The sequence below is a fragment of the Pristis pectinata genome, chromosome 2, assembly GCF_009764475.1.
Source record: "Pristis pectinata isolate sPriPec2 chromosome 2, sPriPec2.1.pri, whole genome shotgun sequence".
Taxonomy (NCBI): domain Eukaryota; kingdom Metazoa; phylum Chordata; class Chondrichthyes; order Rhinopristiformes; family Pristidae; genus Pristis; species Pristis pectinata.
Window position 1 is genome coordinate 42,867,448 of NC_067406.1, and position 18,565 is coordinate 42,886,012.

At 40.7% G+C, this 18,565-nt stretch overlaps 1 protein-coding gene across 4 annotated transcripts in view; it reads right to left on the reverse strand.

Annotated features, from left to right (window-relative positions):
- Nucleotides 1–18,565, reverse strand: part of LOC127584676 (GTP-binding protein Rit2-like) — a 222,128-nt gene that overhangs the window by 41,758 nt on the left and 161,805 nt on the right. The window lies entirely within an intron of this gene.

The following is an 18,565-nucleotide window of genomic DNA, read 5'->3' on the forward strand; positions in this document are numbered from 1 at the left end:
CTCAGAAATATAGTTATTATTACAATGCAGTAAACAAATCAGCCCTTTTGCTGGAACAAATGCCCACAAACAGCAAAATGACAGTGACCAAATAATTTGCTAGTGATGCTGCTTGAAGGATAAATGTACTGGCTGAATCTCCCCTTGGCTTCTGTAACACCCACCTGAGTGACAGAATGTTTAAAGTTTCATCAAAGTATAGGTTGCTGGATATTATTCAGGGAGAGGAAATGCAGGGAACTGAGAGGTAGGTGAGGCTAGGGGTGCATATGGTAGAATAGTCCATTTGAAAGTTGAACTCACTCACCCTGACACCTCATTTTAATCCCCTTCCTACACAGTATCCACGGTCTTAGAGTTTTACTCCTGGCACTGTCCTTAACTGCTACACCTTCCCACTGCTTTCATGCTAATGACTGGAGAGCTAGAAGGCCTCTTGTGAATACAGGTTGGCTCGCTCTGTCTTGCACCAAGCCTTCAGTATATTGTCAGATACTTCAACAAAAATCTTCAAGATCAAGTAACTTACAGGCACCACTTTTGACAGCCACAATGAATGTTCTCTTTAAACAATGCAGACTACCTTTATGTAGCACCGGCAATTCATGACAAATTTCCCCTGCAGTCAATAAACTGCGATGACTGCACAAGCAGACAGAAAAAAAAATCCACCTTTACCACAATAAAACTGCACTTGTATCAGAGTGAAATTACCTAATTAGGCTCAAATTAGAGGCTAGCCTTTGTTCTGTGTGCCTTTCCATTTCCTTGACAAGATTTACCCTCAATACAGCTCAAGACTCTGGTCATCAACGTATAGCTGCTTGCAGGAGCTTGCTTTGGCAAATGTGCTGCCTTTTTCCTTGAATTGTAACCATGACTACATTTTAGTAAGCACAGATGTGCTTAAGTTACATAGAAACAATTGGAAACCAGTCGTGGCACTGCTGAATTCAGCTAATGCAGATCCCATTATACTCAAGAGTTCAAACAACATTAAATCAAATAAATAACTGCCAATGACAGCAATAACTTACTTGAAAAGGATATTGCAAAATTAAATATCACAAAGGACGGTTTTGGAGAGAAATTCAGCTCTGGTCACCAGTCGTATCACGTGTCCATCTAGCACCTCTGACGATTCAACTCTACTAGGCAATTAAATGGAATGTGTGGAGGAGAGTACAACCTCCATTTACTGGTAAGAAATTGCATTTACGGGCATGATGGATGACTTGAATCTTGTTGAAGGCTCAAAAATAGTTCATGCCAGCCTTCAGTGTACAGATAAAGGAAGGTAAGTAATAACACACAAGGTCGAAATGACAGACAGCCTCCTTAATTTTTTGGGATTTTCAATATTTTAGACCTATTCCTTCAATCCTATAAACCGAGGTGAACTTTTACCCTTCCAGATAATGTTCAATGAGGCAATAGGTCAAAGAGATGTCCTTTATTACTCTATTTCAGCTCATGGTTACATGATTCTTAACTTTGGATTGGAATAAACAATCCATTAGGCCATGGCTTAAGCTATAAAATGACAAATCGATCTATTAACGTTACAAGAATACTTCACTCATTTGGAGTAGCTACAGACTCAGTTATCCTTGCAAGGAAAATGAGCAAAAGAATCTGGACTGCTGCACTAAAACTCAAATCTGAACTGCTCTGGCAAGTGCATCTTACATAACTGTTCACTGTTGACAGTCTATGGAGACTCTGCAGCCTATCTATATCTCTTGAGAGCTTCAGTCAGATGGCTGAAACAAGACAGACTGAATTAAATTTTCAGCAAGGATTTGAGATAAAGGAAGCTTTAATTTGCAGTTCTCAAGCTTGATGCTTGATCAGATAGATTCTTTGCAGGAATGAGTTGGATGCAAGGAGAATTTCCCTTATGGGCACTCCAAGACATCACTCCAAGAGGACATTCATACCAATCAAAGAGGTAAGCATTCAGCTTATTGATGACGATAGCAGCTAGCACAACCTGAACACAAGGTAGCATAATTTAAAGTTCTCAATTTAATGATTAGGATCATTCTTCCCATTTCATGTGGCTGGTTCAGAGGTGAATTTGAGATTAATTAACCAGTCCAAAGCTCTTGAGGAGAGGGGCTTCATCACAATGATGTTTTTAGCAAAATTGTACAAAGAACAGAATGTTGTTATTTTGTGGCACTGTTTGATCAGAATTGCCACAATCACATCTCTTGAAATTCTTACACATAATTAATGCATTGTGGCTTCAGAGACTTGAGTCCCACTCTGATCCAATTAAGAGCATTTTGTTTCCTGAGGCAATCACTTCACTGATGGGTCAGAAATTACTTATTTATTTCATACTTTGGTCTCATGTCACCCTTCAGGCCACTGCACTCTCATGCCCTGTCAGGGTTTAAGTGTACACACAGACAAAAAGGGAAACCAAGTAATGAGCAGAAAATTCATTACTGTAGCTTTCACTGGGTGGATGGCAATTACTGTATGATCATTTAAAATGTATTGGTCATCCACATAACGTCATAGAGTTATACAGCACAGAAATAGGCCCATTGGCCCAACTCCTCCATGCCGACCAAAATGTCCAGTTCAGCGAGTCCCATTTGCCTGCATTTGGCCGATATCCCTCTGAAACTTTTCAATCCTTTTCTCACACATGCAACCTTGCAAATTTTTCACTGAATCTCTTCCTGTCCCGTATCTCTTCACAGGATGCAGACCAGGTGCAAGACTTAATCAAATACACTGCTATCTTGCATCTTCCATAGTTTTCACATTGTAGGTCACTATACTACAAATGTGATACGAGCTGTCACCAGGTTGTCCATCAGGCTGGGTCAAAAGCACTGCTAGCTACCTGAATATTAAGCTAACTGTTAAGAAGCAATTTTCAGGAGAGTGACAAGAGCATGCGTCCTGGATTGAGTCTAGCTGGGCCAGCAGGCCTTGGCTGGTCTTCATTAGAATAGAAATTTATGTCAATGTGTCAGTTCTGGATAGAGTTAAAATGACAGGCAGGGCCAAGTGAAATCATTGGACTCAAACCTCAATGCTTAAAGAAGCACTTCACCATCATGTCCAAAATTTGAAAGAACATTTTGATCAGAGGGTATGAAAGGAACTCTGGGCTGCTCACCTGCACCATGTAAACCTGTTAGGGCAGAGTTAAAATTGTCCTCATAATATAAAGTAGATGGTGTAAACATGAAAGTGAAATAGAGAGAAGCAAGCTAAGAGCTGCAATGCCCAAGAGGCTTTTCTGACTCCCATTCCATATGTGTACTTAAGGAAATAGAACGAAGCTAGCTGAAATTGTAAACTGTGCCAGGTTTTCACTGAAACATATTTGTATCAAAACAGAGATCTGAAAGAAGCAAGTAAATAAAAAATGTTTAATTTAACAAAAAGTACCAAAGCACGGACATGAAAGAAATTGGTGCAGAGGCAGAAATGCAAAGCACTTTTCAAGACCTCAGGCTGTCCTGAATGAAGTATCACTATTGCCACTATTCAGAAATAGGGCAACCAATATGCGGCAAAGCAACCTTCCACAAACAGGAATTAAAGCTGCTGCTTACGGGAGAGATTAGGAAACTTTGCCACAGGGCCACAGCATCAGCCTTATATAGTCTTCCTTGTGAAACAAAAATCACAAAACTGAAAATTAAATGCTTGGTTGGAGAGGATACAGAGAGACTGAAAAATTATATTATCTGATATTGCCAGTCTAATGAATGCCAAACAATTCGTTTTGACTCTGTTAGGCATGCTAGCTGTAAACAAAAACCTAGTCTAGAAACTGGAGTAGAATCAACCAGCTAATCAAGGACTAGAGCAAATTTTTACGACTTTGGTGCACACTTTATTAGACCTTTCATTTTTGAAAATGCCAACAGAACTTTGAAAGGGAAGAGAGATCAAAGCACATCAAAGAACATGCTATTCAAGGGACATGTTAGATCTGAACAATTCAATCATCCTTGTCATTCGGTATTGTTATGTAAGAGTTAGTTGATAAAACTCCTCATGAGAAGTTAGAGGTTAGAGATGAATCGTAAATTCAAAAATCAAATTTAAAATAAATTTAATTATGTGAATTTATCACAACATTCAGATATTTGCTTAATCCTTCAGTGTTGAAATAATTAACTTTGATATTTGGAAATAAAAGAGATGTCCTGATCCATTACTGCCTAACTACCAACAGCAGGCATATCCTTCAATTTCAAATAGTAAAGTTATTTTTACTGTTTTTTTCAGAAATTGAGCTTTGCTGGCATGTTCAGTATTTATTACCCAAGCCTAATTGCCTTTGAGGAAGTGGTGGTGAGCTTCCTCCTTGAACTGCTACCATCTTTCTGTGAAGATTCCCCTAGCGATTCAGACCCAACAACAATGAAGAACCAGCAATATGTTTCTAAATCAGGATGGCGTGCAACATGGAATAGAACGTGCAACTAGTGGTGTTTCTATTTGCCTGATGTCCTTGTTCTTCTTGATCTTATAGGTTGCAGGTTTTGGAGTTGCTCTTGGGGTAGTTTAGGTGAGTAACTGTGGGGCATTTTGTAGATGGTGCACTTTGTACTGGTGATGGAGGCGATGAATGTTTAGAGTGATGGATAGGCTGCTAATCAAGAGGGTTTTTTGTACAACACCATTCAATATTAGATGTAATGGTTCTGTAAAGCTATGATCTAATCCCTTGGTTGTGAGATTGCTAAATTCTCTCTACTGCATACTGATTATGCTATTCACCATTCAAGTACAAGTGACCCCCACATTACAGGAGGGGGTTGCTTTCCTAGAAAACAGTCTGTTTCGTGATTTTCCGTTACACAGAACTGTGTAATCTGTGCATGCATCAAGACATGTGAGTTGAAAATAAAATAAATTTTGTGTTTATTATTTACTTTTTCATATAAATTTCAAGAAAGTGAATTTTATTCCATAATTCAGTTCTTTGGGTTGTGATTTGTGAATTCTGTAAGGGTGAATTTCTGCTACCCAAAATGCTAGAATGTGGGGGTTGCCTGTAGTCTTGTGCTACAGGTTGACAAGGATGGTAAGCTCATTATTTTTAGGTATGCCTGTTATTAGAAGTAGAGTTGTTAAATATTGTTAAGGCAGAGGCAGGTAGGCATGATTAGAAAGTGGGTGAAATTTGCCACAAATAGATAGATGGGGGAATGGAGAGTTGAGATTACAACCAGATCAGCTATGTTCTTATGGAATGGCAGAGCACTCTTGAGGGACTAGTGGCCTGCTCCTATTCCTAATTCGTATGTTTGCCCAGAGTTTGACTATGGATCATAGTCAAGGAGGAGTTTGACAAGAAAGATATCCTCAGGATATCCTCATTTGCTCAAGACACCTAGATTTGGTGAGATTTTGTAGTGGTATAAGCTGGCAGAAATGCTGCTACTTCTCACTCTGAGCTAATGTTACAGATATTTATTGGAACAGGGTTCCCTGTTTGATTCCTCTCTTTCAATGTGCAATGGTATTTCTGATCCAATAATTTGTAACTCCACATGATTACCAAGAGGCAGAAAGTAAAAATACCTTAAAAAATAACTTGCTTTCATTCCTGACACATGTCAGGATCATGTCCATCAGTAAACCTTTGCTCCCAATGCCAGTGTATGCTCTGGAGTTAGAGAAATTCCCTAAACATCTTGCCAGTGGTAAACATTGAGTCCACTGTGAGTGCACAAAACATGCCAGAAAATCCAAGAATAGTGCTTCTTGATTTTCTCTACTACCCTCAACAACCCACTGTCCCAAACAGTGAGCTTGTAACTCCACTCCAGACCACCTATCAGAAGGTGAAGACTGGCCCCTACTAACTTCTCGACAGCTGGGATCAACGGTATTTTTAGGTATTTTTGACCTTTGCTGGGCATTGCTGCTGATGGAACTTGTTCAGAGCAGTCCTCATGTGGCTTTTGAGATCACTGGATGGTGTCAAAATGCTACAAAAATGTCTAACATCATAGGATTGAGTATATTTGATAACCCCACAAATAACTATCTTTAGATGATTTTTGAAAATAATTCATATTTGGCCATCCATAGCAATATTGAAAATCAAGATCAGACATCAAGTGTTATAAAAGAGTAACTATAATATGTCTACCCTCCTTCAGCTGACATGATGGGGTACCAATTTCTCAGTGGACAGATCCTGAACAATGTTCTGAGGTTGCACAAGAAAATTAAGTGGCACCTTTCAAATGGTTTCTAAGAGCTAACGTGAGCTATAAGAATTCCATCCTTTTACAATTCAAAATGTCAAAGTATTAGGCAGAGAAGCTGACTGAAAAACACTGTGATGCAAGAGGAGCTCCGCAGGCCAGGCAGCATCCATGGAGAAAAGCAGGCGGTTATCATTTCGGGTCAGGACCCTTCTTCAGGACTAAAGATAGGAAAAGGGGAAGCCCTGTATATAGGACGGAAAAGCAGAGCAGTAATAGGTGGACAAAAGAGGGGAGGCGGGTTGGGCACAAGGGTGGGCTCTCTTTTTCCCGCCTCCCCTCTTTTGTCCCCCTATCACTGCTCTGTTTTCCCTTCCTATATATTGGGCTTCCCTTTTCCCTATCTTCAGTCTTGAGGAAGGGTCCTGACCCGAAATGTTGACCATCTGCTTTTCTCCACAGATGCTATCTAGCCTGCTGAGTTCCTTCAGCATCACAGTGTTTTTCATCTAGATTCCAGCATCTGCAGTCCTTTATTTCTCCAGAGAACCTGATTGATTGGTGGAATGAAGGGTGGTGCATTCTCTCCCCTTAGAGGTGAAAGTGAGTTGGTACCAGACAGTGTCCTCATAAAAAGTGGCCAATGCAATCAGTATAAACGAGTTTAATTGGTATTGTTAGCAATTTGTCTGTACCTGCAGAAAATTTAAGTTACATTCAACCCAACACCCATCCAGCTATTTTACTGTTTTAACATCAATTACCGTATTACAATAAAAGACCATGTGGTCAGCATGGACTGGTTGATCCGAAGGGCTTGTATCCATGCAGTATTGCTCTATGACTATGCAGGTGATTACTGAATAAAACAACCCCCAAAAAGCTCAGAATCTGAATCAGGTTTATTATCACTGACATATGCCTTGAAATTTGCTGTTTTGCAGCAGTCGTACAGTGCAAGAAATAAAGACATCAAAAATGACTATAAGTTACATAAATAAATTAATAGTGCAAAAGAGGAATAATGAGGTAGTGTTCATGAGCTTGTGGACCGTCCAGAAATCCGATGGCAGAGGGGAAGAAGCTGTTCCTGAAACGTTCAGCTTGGGTCTTCAGGCTCCTGTACCTCCTCCCTGATGGTAGTAACATGAAAAGGGCATGTCCCAGGTGGTGAGGGTCCTTAATGATGGATCCTGCTTTTGTGAGGCACCACCTCTTGAAGATGTCCTCGATGGCAGCGAGGGTTGTGCCCATGATGGAGCTGGCTGAGTCTACAACCCTCTGCAGCCTGTTTTGATCCTGCACATTGGAGTCCCCATACCAGGCGCTGATGCAATCAGTCAGAATGCTCTCCACTGTATATCTGTGGAAATTTGAAAGAGTCTTTAGTGACATACCAATTCTCCTCAAACTCCTAATGAAGTAGAGCCACTGGTGTGCCTTCTTCATGATTGCATCAATGTGTTGGGCCCAAGATAGATCCTCTGAGATGTTGATGCCCAGGAACTTGAAGCAGCTCACCCTTTCCACCACTGACCTCTCAATGAAGACTGGTGTGTGTTCTCCTGACTTCCCCTTCCTGAAATCTACAATTAATTCCTTGGTCTTGCTGATGTTGAGTGCAAGGTTGTTGTTGCGACACCACTCAACTAACCAATCTATCTGACTTCTTTACATCTCTTCATCGCCCTCTGAGATTCTGCCAACAACAGTGGTGTCTTCAGCGAATTTATAGATGGTGTTTGAGCTGTGCCTAGCCACATAGTCATGAGTGTAGAGAGAGTAGACCAGTGGGCTAAGCATGCATCCTTGAGGTACACCTGTTGATTGTCAGCAAGGAGGAGATGTTACTACTGATACGCACTGACTGTGGTCTCCCGATAAATAACAACCACGACTTGTAAAAAAAATTGACCTATTATGGCCAACTTAGCATCATTGGTCCTAAGTTCTTTACAGTAACCTTTTTGCTTCCAGAAATTTTCAATATAGGAGAATTGAAGAACACTGATGGAAATCCCAGGTACCTAAATGCTTGAGGTTACTTTCACTGGACAATACTAGAATCAAAATCAGGTATTTTATCACTGACATTTGTTATGAAATTTGTTGCTTTGCGGCAGCAGTACAGTGCAAGACATAAAAATTACTATAAGTTACAAAAATAGATAAATAGTGCAAAAGAGGAATAACGAGGAGATACATGGTTGCAGAGGAGTTGACAGATCCAAAGCAGAAAGCCAAAGGCTAGGATGTTAAATTTGAAGCCTGAAAACAAAGAACTAAATTATGGATTATATCGTTCCCCACAGAGAGAGTGACTCCACTGGATCACTTTAATGCATTGCAACCCACAATCCAATCTAGAGGTTCAGCTAATGTTATGAATGGTGTGTGTAAGGTTGCATTTAGCCATCAGCTGTATCATGCTTTAAGATGCATTGGCTACATTACATCAAGGTCTATGAAATTTGGAAGTTCATTAAAAGCAGTCCTTCCAGAGTGATAGGGTTTGATGTCACAGTAATAGCTGAAAGTTGATTCAATGTGACAGAACAGACTCCTCAAATGACCTACTTAAATTGAAAATTCCAAAGCAAAAATTAAAACAGAATTATAGAAACCAAAGTTTGGTTAAATTGTTAATTTAATGAAGAATTAAGAAATTCATGAAGGCTTGAAGAAATTGACTGGTGTGTGCTGTGATCATTAATGATACATGGTCATTAAGACAATAGTCTTCACTCAATAGTTTAAAGTATGCCTAGATTTCTAAAAACAAAGTTGAGCTTAGGCGAAGTTGGAAGAAATTAGATTTGCACCTAAAATGTCCAAGCCACTAATAACCCCAGCACTAGGCCTCCTCTGGATTTAAACCACAAATATTAGGGTACCTGAAAGAAGCAGCTTTCTCCAACACTGGCAGGCTGTGGGGGCAGACAAAGACTTCCTGCAGTTTTGGCTTATTCTCGGTTGACTTCAGCACTCCATTAAAAAAGAAAACCAATGGTTGAAGCCTTGAAGAACCAGCTGCTGTTTCTACATCTGTTGGTGCTCAGTTTCACATTGTTGTCCTACCACTTCCAATGGAATATTGTATTGCGGAACCAAATTATCCAATTGGATGTTTTGAACATCTATGCATGACACTAAAAGTTGCCCAATTCAAGTATGAGTTAGTTAGGCTCCTTTTGGGGTTCAGCCAAGTCAGGGAGACTGTATCCCAAAGTAGGCCCTTCTTCTGTCCATTTCAGGCCAAACTTGGGCACTTTGATGTCCAACTTCTCCTCTATTATTTCCAGTTAAAATAAAAAATTCACTGAGATCATCTGAGGTAGTGAACCTTTAATAATTAACTACCTTCACAGAAAATGCATAAAATATCCATAAGCATTGGCAGCAGATTAAAGAATATAAACCCCTAATACTCCAAGTAAAAGAGGAAGATACCTGCAGTCAATTTGATATATGGAGATCCCAGAAAACACAGGGCTCTGCAGCTGGACTATGAGATACCAATTACTAGTCACTGGGGAAAATCAATCACTTAGAAGGAGGATAGAGACAATCACTGTCATTGTACAGAGTGGGACGTGATGGTTGATGAAGTATCACATTGTTCAATGTTAGGTCCAGCAACATAAGGTCTCATTAAAATAAAATTTCACGTACACTAACAAAACACCCAGGGAACAATTACAAGCAAAATCATGTCCAAAGGAAACCACAGCACATTAGCAAAAGCTAAAATAGCACATTATCATGAAAAATATTGACTGTCTGCATTATATTTTCAAAATGTCTTTCCCTACTACATTATTGAATTAATTTTTACTATGTGAAATGGTAGAAATGTTTCCAAAAGCAGACAATGAACATTGTGCACCAAACACAGATATTCTACAGCACTGGATTCAGAGGTTGAGTTGGGCTGAATGGTTTATTTCCATGCTGTACGATTCTATGACTCTATATCATGAAGACTTGAGAAGTAACTTAGGTCAAGAAATTAAATGTTAGCCAGCTCAAATCTTTATTGATTAAATAAAAAACTGACATAAAGTCACATTTCAACAAAAAGATATTTTGTATGTAATCTTCCACAGCCTATTTAAAGCAATAGATTAACATTTTTCCACTTTGGCTGTGTTTTGAAGGATTTGGTGCTTTCATTGTCAGTCTCCAGTGTTTCTTCTAATCTCTACATTTTACCTTTAGTTGTGCAGTTGTGGATTCACCGGAAATGTTTCCACATCTGAATTAGGATGTTATAGATTCTATGTCATAGACTTGAACACCAGGATCTAGGCTGATGTTCCATTGTATTACTGAGGGAGAGCTAAACCACTGGAGATGCCATCTTTTGTGTGAGATGTTAATTCAAGGCTCTGTCTGTTTTCTGAGCTGGTTTAAAAAGATCCAATATCTCTATTTGGAAGAAGAGCATTCTGACCCTGTATACATTGGATGCTGGATAAGAAAACAATGATAAAAAATTTAAGACATAGCTTTATCATTATATATCAAGATTCTGATAGATATAGCAAAATATTGAGGTATATATTCTGTTTACACAGATGCAATTTCTTGCTCGTCTATAGTTTCTGAGTAGTATCCTGGGATCAATATGGTGACCACATATGAACAAGTTAATCCCCAGGGTACGGGAGTCCAGAACCAGAGGGTATAGGTTTAGGGTGAGAGGGGAAAGATTTAAAAGGGACCTGAGGGGCAATTTTTTTGCATAGAGGATGGTGAGGACATGAAACGAGCTGCCAGAGGAAGTGGTTGAGGCAGGTACAATAGTATCATTTAATAGGCACTTGGATAGGTACATGGAGAAGTGTGGTTTAAAGGGATATGGGCCAAACGCAGGAAATTGGGACAAGCTGGATGGGCACTTTGGTCAGCAGCGACTGGTTGGGCTGAAGGGCCTGTATCCGTGCTGTATTGCTCTAAGTAATTATGACTGTGGGTATGACCAAACCACAAAAACATGGAAAAAAAATCACTGAACTAATTCAGTTGAATATCACATCTGATACATCCATTAGACTGAGGGACTGAAAGGATTTGTGTGAATCAGCTATTTGCCATTTTCCAGTCAGGGCAAAATTAATTGGTTTAGCTTTGATTGTGTTTGGCTACGACAGCATTTGGAATGCATGAACTGATATGAGTTCCATTCCATTAGACAGTCCACAGCCACATTGGGGATGTTGATTTAGTCCCAGCACAGCACTACCATGATCACCATGGCTTTAAGTGTGGCCGCATCTTTGCACAAATTAGCCTTGACTTTTCATACTGAGCTTGTTGTTCAGACTGCAGAACCTGATAAATCAAAATGTGGTGTAACAATTTGCTGATAACCTGGCAGCACTGAATGTCATTTCTATCTTTGCTTTTTATTCTATGCTATTGAGAGAAATCCTATCCAGCACATCCATTGCAAAAGTTTAAAACTGGCTGATTTCCATTTGTTGTGCTTGCAATAGCTGTCTTTTCTAGTTGCTAAGGTTGGAAACTCAGGAACCTATTTTGGACTTCATATATAATGTAGGGTGACATTCCATTAAGAGAAGGTCAGTGATGCAGAAGAGACAAAAACAAAATGAGGAAGATCAAAATAAAAACTGCAGATGCCAGAAATCTGAAATAAAATAGAAAATGCAGGAAACACTAAGCAGAGCAGGCACCATCTATGGAAAGAGATCCATGAAACTTTGTCAGAGTCTTTCATCAGGACAGAGACAGCTCTATGTAGGGAATTGGACCTGAGATCTTAACTCTGTTTCTCTTTCCACAAATGCTGCTTGACCTGCTGAGTGCTGCCAGCATTTTTTGATTTTATATTTAAAATTGAAGACCTGTGTGCCGTTCAAGTGAATGTTAAAGATTTTGGACTCTGTGTGATGATTACGAGGAAACGCTCCTACTTCAAGACCAAGACTACCTTCTCAACCACTACTACCAACATGAGATTAACTGAAGTAAAAATAGAAAATTGTGGAAACATTCAGCAGGTTAGGCAGCATCTGTGCAGAGAGAAACAAGCCAATGATCTTTCGTCAAAGCCAAGAAAAATTGGAAATCAGACTTGGTGGGGGGGGGCAGAGGGTCATTGAGGGGAGGAGAGGACAAAGAGAATGTCTGTGATAGGATAGAGACCAGATGAGACTGAACGATACATATGTGTTGGTTCTGAAGGTTGAGGAGAGGTGTAAGCTGTTAACCACAGATGATCTCTGGAGAAGACGTAAATTGAAGGAGATGGATGAAAAAGAGAGCAAAGGAAAATGCTGAAACTGTAAGGTACGAAGCACTGGAGAAGAAAAAAAATTGCAGATGTTGCAAATCTGATATAAAAAGAGACTGCTGGAAATTGTGCCCTTCAGTCTCCCTGAATGCACTCAGGGTACTGAATATAAACCCGACGTGAATTCAAACCAGGCCAGAGAACTTCTAATGATTTTTTGATTCCTAAACTGATCCAAATCTGATATACTTGGTCAAGACCCTTCACAATGAAGTTACACATTGAGAACTTGGAAACAAAGACAGAGATTGCCCTTCAGGTCAGGTAACATCTGTGGAGAAGAAAACACAGCTGGTATTTTGGGTAGATTGGATCTGACCTGGGAAGGGTTAGTGATCCAGCAGGTTTTGGGTTGTGGGGCAGAAGAGTGGGCCAGTTTCTGTGATGGCATGGAGACTAGGAGAGACTAAATAACACTATTTTTAGCATTCTGTTTTATTTCCATTTTCCAGCATCTGCAGTGTTCTGCCTCTCCAATGTTTTGCTTCTTACAGCTCCGACACTGATTTTCTTTTTCTTACTATTTCTTTTTCTGCTTTCATTCACTTCCTTCTACTTACATCTCCTCTAAACAGATCAGCTGTCATTAACAAATCTTCACCACCAACTGTCTTTTGGTCTCCTTCACAGATGCTCTCTCTACCTATCCCCCAAGGTAAAACAGGTTTGATTTCTAAACTTTCCTAGTTCTGATGAAAGGTTATCAACCTGAAACATGAACACTGTTTCTGTCTTCATAGATGCTGACTGAACTGTTCAGTATTTTCAATTTTCTGTTTTTATTTCAGATTTTTGCATTTCTATGAGCTAATTATTTACTTACCTTCCAATGCTTTAGCATATCACTAAATGAGTTTTATTCACAAGTAGATTTGAGGCTTAGTTATTATTGTGATGTAAGAAATGTGGCAGCTATTTAGACACAGTAATGTTTCATAAATAATGATGACTTATTGGTTGTTTTAGAAATATTGGTTAGGGGACAAATAAAGGTGAGAATACCAGAGATAATAGTTGAGAGAGTAATATCAATCAGATAATGGGGATCACTTCTTTTTTTAAAATATTGGCATGTGATCTTCTGAGTAGATACAGGCTTAGTTTAATGTCTCATCTGAAGTGTTGTTTCCTCGACAGTGCAGAATTGGAGTCTCAGCCAGAATTTCAAGCTCAAATGTCTGGGGTGGGATGTGGACTAACAATCTTTTAAACCAGTTGTTCCTTCAACTCTTAGCGGTAATATGTACAATAACTACCGTGAAGGAACATTTCCAGATATTCCAACATCATTAATGAAAAAATGTTTATAATACTTTTCATTGTATCAAAAACAGAAAATGCTGGAAATACTCAGCAGGTCAGACAGCATCTCTGAAACATTAACAGCCTGATCTGCTGAGTGCTTCCAGTATTTTCTTTTTCTGTTTCAGATTTCTAGATTCTGTGGTTTTTTTAACCTTTCTGTTTCCCGGTACTTTCTACTCTCATAACTAAACGCTGGGTCATCAGTCCTCAGATTTCTCAACCCCCAGTCAGAGAATTTCTAGATGTCACAAATTATTAGTTAGTCCTGTTTTGGGTTCAATCAGCTGGGGGTGATATCATTCGAACCAACCTCAGGTAAATGACATTGATTGATAAAAAAGCTCTTGCTCCTTATGCCCTTACAGGGTGGAACAATTTGCCAATGGCAGTGGCCTCCAATTGTTACTCCATGTTAGAATCAACCTTTACGCAGCCACTTACATGACAAGAATTCAATAAGTCTGTAAGCATTTTGTGATTACTTAAGTGTTCAAGTTCAATCACAGGGGTAGTGATGGAAGATATAGAACAGCACTTATTCACTGGTAACCTGAGGTTGACAAATTCCCTCAGCAAATTGCAACAGCCCGACACCGTCTCTATTCCCACCCATTGAGGAGTGTTTGCCTCCTTTCCCTTTAACGATTCTGGCATGTTTGCCATCCCTAATGCTGAAATTATACCAATGACTGCAACTGGGAGACTCCTTGGGTACATACTTCTTTGTTATTTCAAAGTAAACATTATTCATAAATATATACACAAAAAATACAAAAAAACTATGTACAACTTTCTTAACATTCATAGTGTCATTCAACTCCGTGGGTAAATTTTTTTTATTTCAAAAATAGACTTTATTCATGATCAAAAAAATCCAAAGGAAGAAACAACTTAAAAAAAACATAAACAAACATAGTACCATTGCCACTCACGTGGCTCCCTGAGGTAATACCCCTTTCATTGTTTGAGGGGCTTCCCCACCCAACTCTGCCCCCCATGTGCAGTCGCAGAAGGACCTATGGTGTGGCCCTTCCCCACAGAGTCTTAGCATTGGCTGAGCTTCAGTGTGTCCTTCAGCACATACTCCTGCAGCCTGGACTGTGCCAGTCTACAGCATTCACTTACAGACATCTTGCTGTGCTGGAAGACCAACAAGTTCCAGGCAGACCAAAGGGCATCCTTCACTGAGTTGATAACCTTCCAGCAGCACTTGAGGTCTGTCTTGGTGTGTGTCCCCGGAAACAGCCCATAGAGCAGAGAGTCCTCTGTCACACAGCTGCTGGGGATGAACCGGGACACGGACCCTTGCATCCGTCTCCACACCCTCTTAGCAAATCCACAGTCTATAAAGAGGTGGGTGACCGTTTCTTCCCCACCGCAGCCATCCTGAGGGCAGAGTACATTGGGAGTGATATTTCATCTGCAGAGGAAAGTCTGACTGGGAGGGCACCTCTCACCACCAGCCAAGTGAGGTCTTGTGGCTTGTTGGTCAGATCTGGCAATAAGGCGTTCTGCCAGATGTTTGGACCATTTGCTCAGGAAACAAATCCACAGAATTCATAGGTTCTCTGTCCTGCAGTGTCTGCGGTATGTTCTGCGCTGACCACTGCCTGATGGACTTGTGGTCAAAGGTGTTTGCTTGGAAGAACTCTTCCACAAAGGACAGGTAGTGTGGCAACATTCAGCTGACTGGGATATTGTCAGGCCTATCTTCTGCAACACCAGGGACGGATAGAACCTCAGTATGTAGTGATACTTGGTTCTCATGTACTTTGGGTCCACACACCTCCTGATACAGCCACACACGAAGGTGGTCATCAGGATGAGGGCAGCGTTTGGTAGACTTTTGCCCCCATTCTCAGGGGATTGTGACCAGTCAGACTCACTCCATCTTGGACCTTCAGGTAAACTGGAAGACATTCTGGGCGATTACTGAGGCAGAGGAGCGAGAAACAGACCACACCTGGGCCAAGTACAGCAGCCCTGAGAGCATATCGCACCTGATGACCAAGTTCTTCCCAGTTATTGCCAGAGAGCATTGTTTCCACAGAACCAATTTTTGTTGGACTTTCCCAATCCGCTCCAGCCAATTCTTGTTACATGCCTCAGCACCTTCAGGTAGTCGGACCTGACCGTGAAGGGAATGTTGGAATGACCTGGCCCGTTGCTAAAGAGCATGGCCTCACTCTGGATGCTCACTGGCCCAGGATGCCAACTCAAACTGGTTGCAGATGCTGATCAATCTGCAAACTGTCCATGGATCTGAGCAGAAGACGGTGACATTGTCCATGTACAGGAAGGTTTTGACTTGTGTGCCTCCACTGCCTGGCAATGTCACCCCTTTTATGCCCTCATCCTTCCTGATGGATTCTGCTAAGGGTTCCATGCAACACACAAGCAAGACAGGGGAGAGTGGACAGCCCTGCCTGACTCCAGAATTGATGGGGAAGCTATTTGTCTCCCACCCATTAATTTGGACTGCACTCTGGATATCCATGTAGAGCAGTTGGATTCAATTTCAGTTTACCTCCTTGAACCCCATTTTGGAGAGCAGGTCCATCATGTATGTGTGGGATATCCTGTTGGAGGCCTTCTCCTGGTCCAAGCTGACCAGGCAGGCATTCACTCCTCTGTCCTGCACATAGGCAATGATATCCCTGAGCAGCGCAAGGCTGTCAAAGATTTTCCTGCCAGGTCCAGCACAGGTTTGGTCTGGGTAGATCACCTGTCCCAGAGTAGACTTGACCCGGACGGCAATGGCCTTGGAGAGGATCTTATAATCCACATTAAACAGCGAAATGGGTCTCCAATTCCTGATGTCCTCCCTCTCCCCCTTCTGCTTGTTGATGAGGGTGATGATACCCTTCCTCATGGAGTGACATGCTGCGACCCAGGAGCATAGGGTTATACACTTTCAGCAGGTCCAGGCCTATCCAGTCCCACAGAGCCGAGTACAATTCAGTTGGTAAGCGGTCACTTCCGGGAGTTTTATTTGTGCCAAGGGAATGGATGGAGCCAGTCAGCTCCTCCAGGGTCAGTGGTTGGTCCAGACGGTAAATGATTACTGTCATTTAGCACCTCTGTGATAAAGGACAGGACATTTTGGGAGTCTCTGCTGTCTGTGGTCTTTCTGTCATAAAGACCAGCAGAAAAGGATCTGCAGATCCTTGGCATGTATGACTGTGAGGATGTTACTGAGCTCTGTCCTCTTCCTTATGGTTGTGGATCACATAGCTCCCCCTGTGAACCTATTGGAAGAAGAAGCGTGAGCAAGCCTCATCCTGCTCCACAACGCTGACTCTGGATCAGAAGATGATCTTGGAGGATTCCAAGTTAAAGAGCGCAGCTTGCTGGCTCTTCAGCTCTCAGAGTTCCTCTCTCACATCCACCCCCCTCGACAGAAGGAGAAGTTGCTGCAAGTCTGTCTAGAGTTGGCACAATTCTCTCTGACTCTGTCTTGTTTTCTGAATATCTTTGAGGATGAAGTACCTCTTGATGTTCTCCTTGGTTACTTCCCACTAGTGAATCGGACATCTTTTTTTTATTTCAAAATAAGCTTTATACATAAAAAAAAATACAAGAATAAACAGTGCAAAACCTTTACATTCGTGGACATTGCATTCAGTCGTGATAACTTATTTTTTAATTTATATTTTACAATCCTGACAATGCCTAAGTAAAATTTTTCACCCTACCTCCTCCATAACTGCTACTCACCTCAAACATGCCATGAGAGCATGTCAGCTTCACAGTCTGACAGAATTTATGTTATGGTTCTTCATTGTTTCTATCCCTTTTCCTATTCCTATTCCATTCCTCCCCATTCGCCCTATCTTCTCCCAGCTGCTTCTACCAACATCCTTTTTCTCTCTCATCCTCATTGGTCCAGTTAACTGTTTTCATCAATGACTCCTCTAATCCTATTTGACCTGCTGATTGCATTTAGTGTTCACTTTGCAGGTGCAACAAAACCAGAGATTGATTAATTAAAGGTAGCCTGCTGATCGAAAAGAGTAAGTGTGATTCTGCATCTTTCCACAAGTTTCCACTTACAGTACGTGCACATCAGCAGCAATGGTTCCTAGACACAGAATTATCATCAGAGAAATTAAATAGGAGTTGGTAGAAACTTCTGCACACAGATTGTTACAAAATATCAGGGTAATTTCCACCATCGCTTTCTCAGTGGTGGACTGGCAGGAGGGCTTCCCACCTTCTTACTGAACTTGTCCAATTTTCATTTTTAGTGACATCAATTTAAGTGAAAATTGAGTGGGTTCCACAATAAGTAGATAACCTGCTCCTTTAGTTAAGGAGTAAAAATGAAAATTTATGGTTAGCATACTTTCCTGTAAGTGACCGCTGAGGCTGAGATAACAGCACCATTTAAAGTGAATATGATAAGCATTTGAAAGAGGAAAGTATAAAAAAAGGTAATGGGCAAAGGCAAAGAAATAGGATTAGAGAAGATAGCTCCAGTTAAAGAATTAGAAAAGCTGCTTTTCTAAATTGTGTTGGGGGTGGAGTGGTGGAGGGTGTTCATAATAATCTGCAGTATATATTTTAAGGATACTGGAAGGATTAGAATAGACTTTGTTGCAATAAATAGGTTGAGTTTCAGATATTCTATGTGCATAGAAATTTCTCTTTGAATCAGGAAGGCTGATCATGTGATATACAAATGCTCATGCATTGTACTTTGCTTATGAAATTTGGCTCCAGAACTATTGTGCAAGAATGA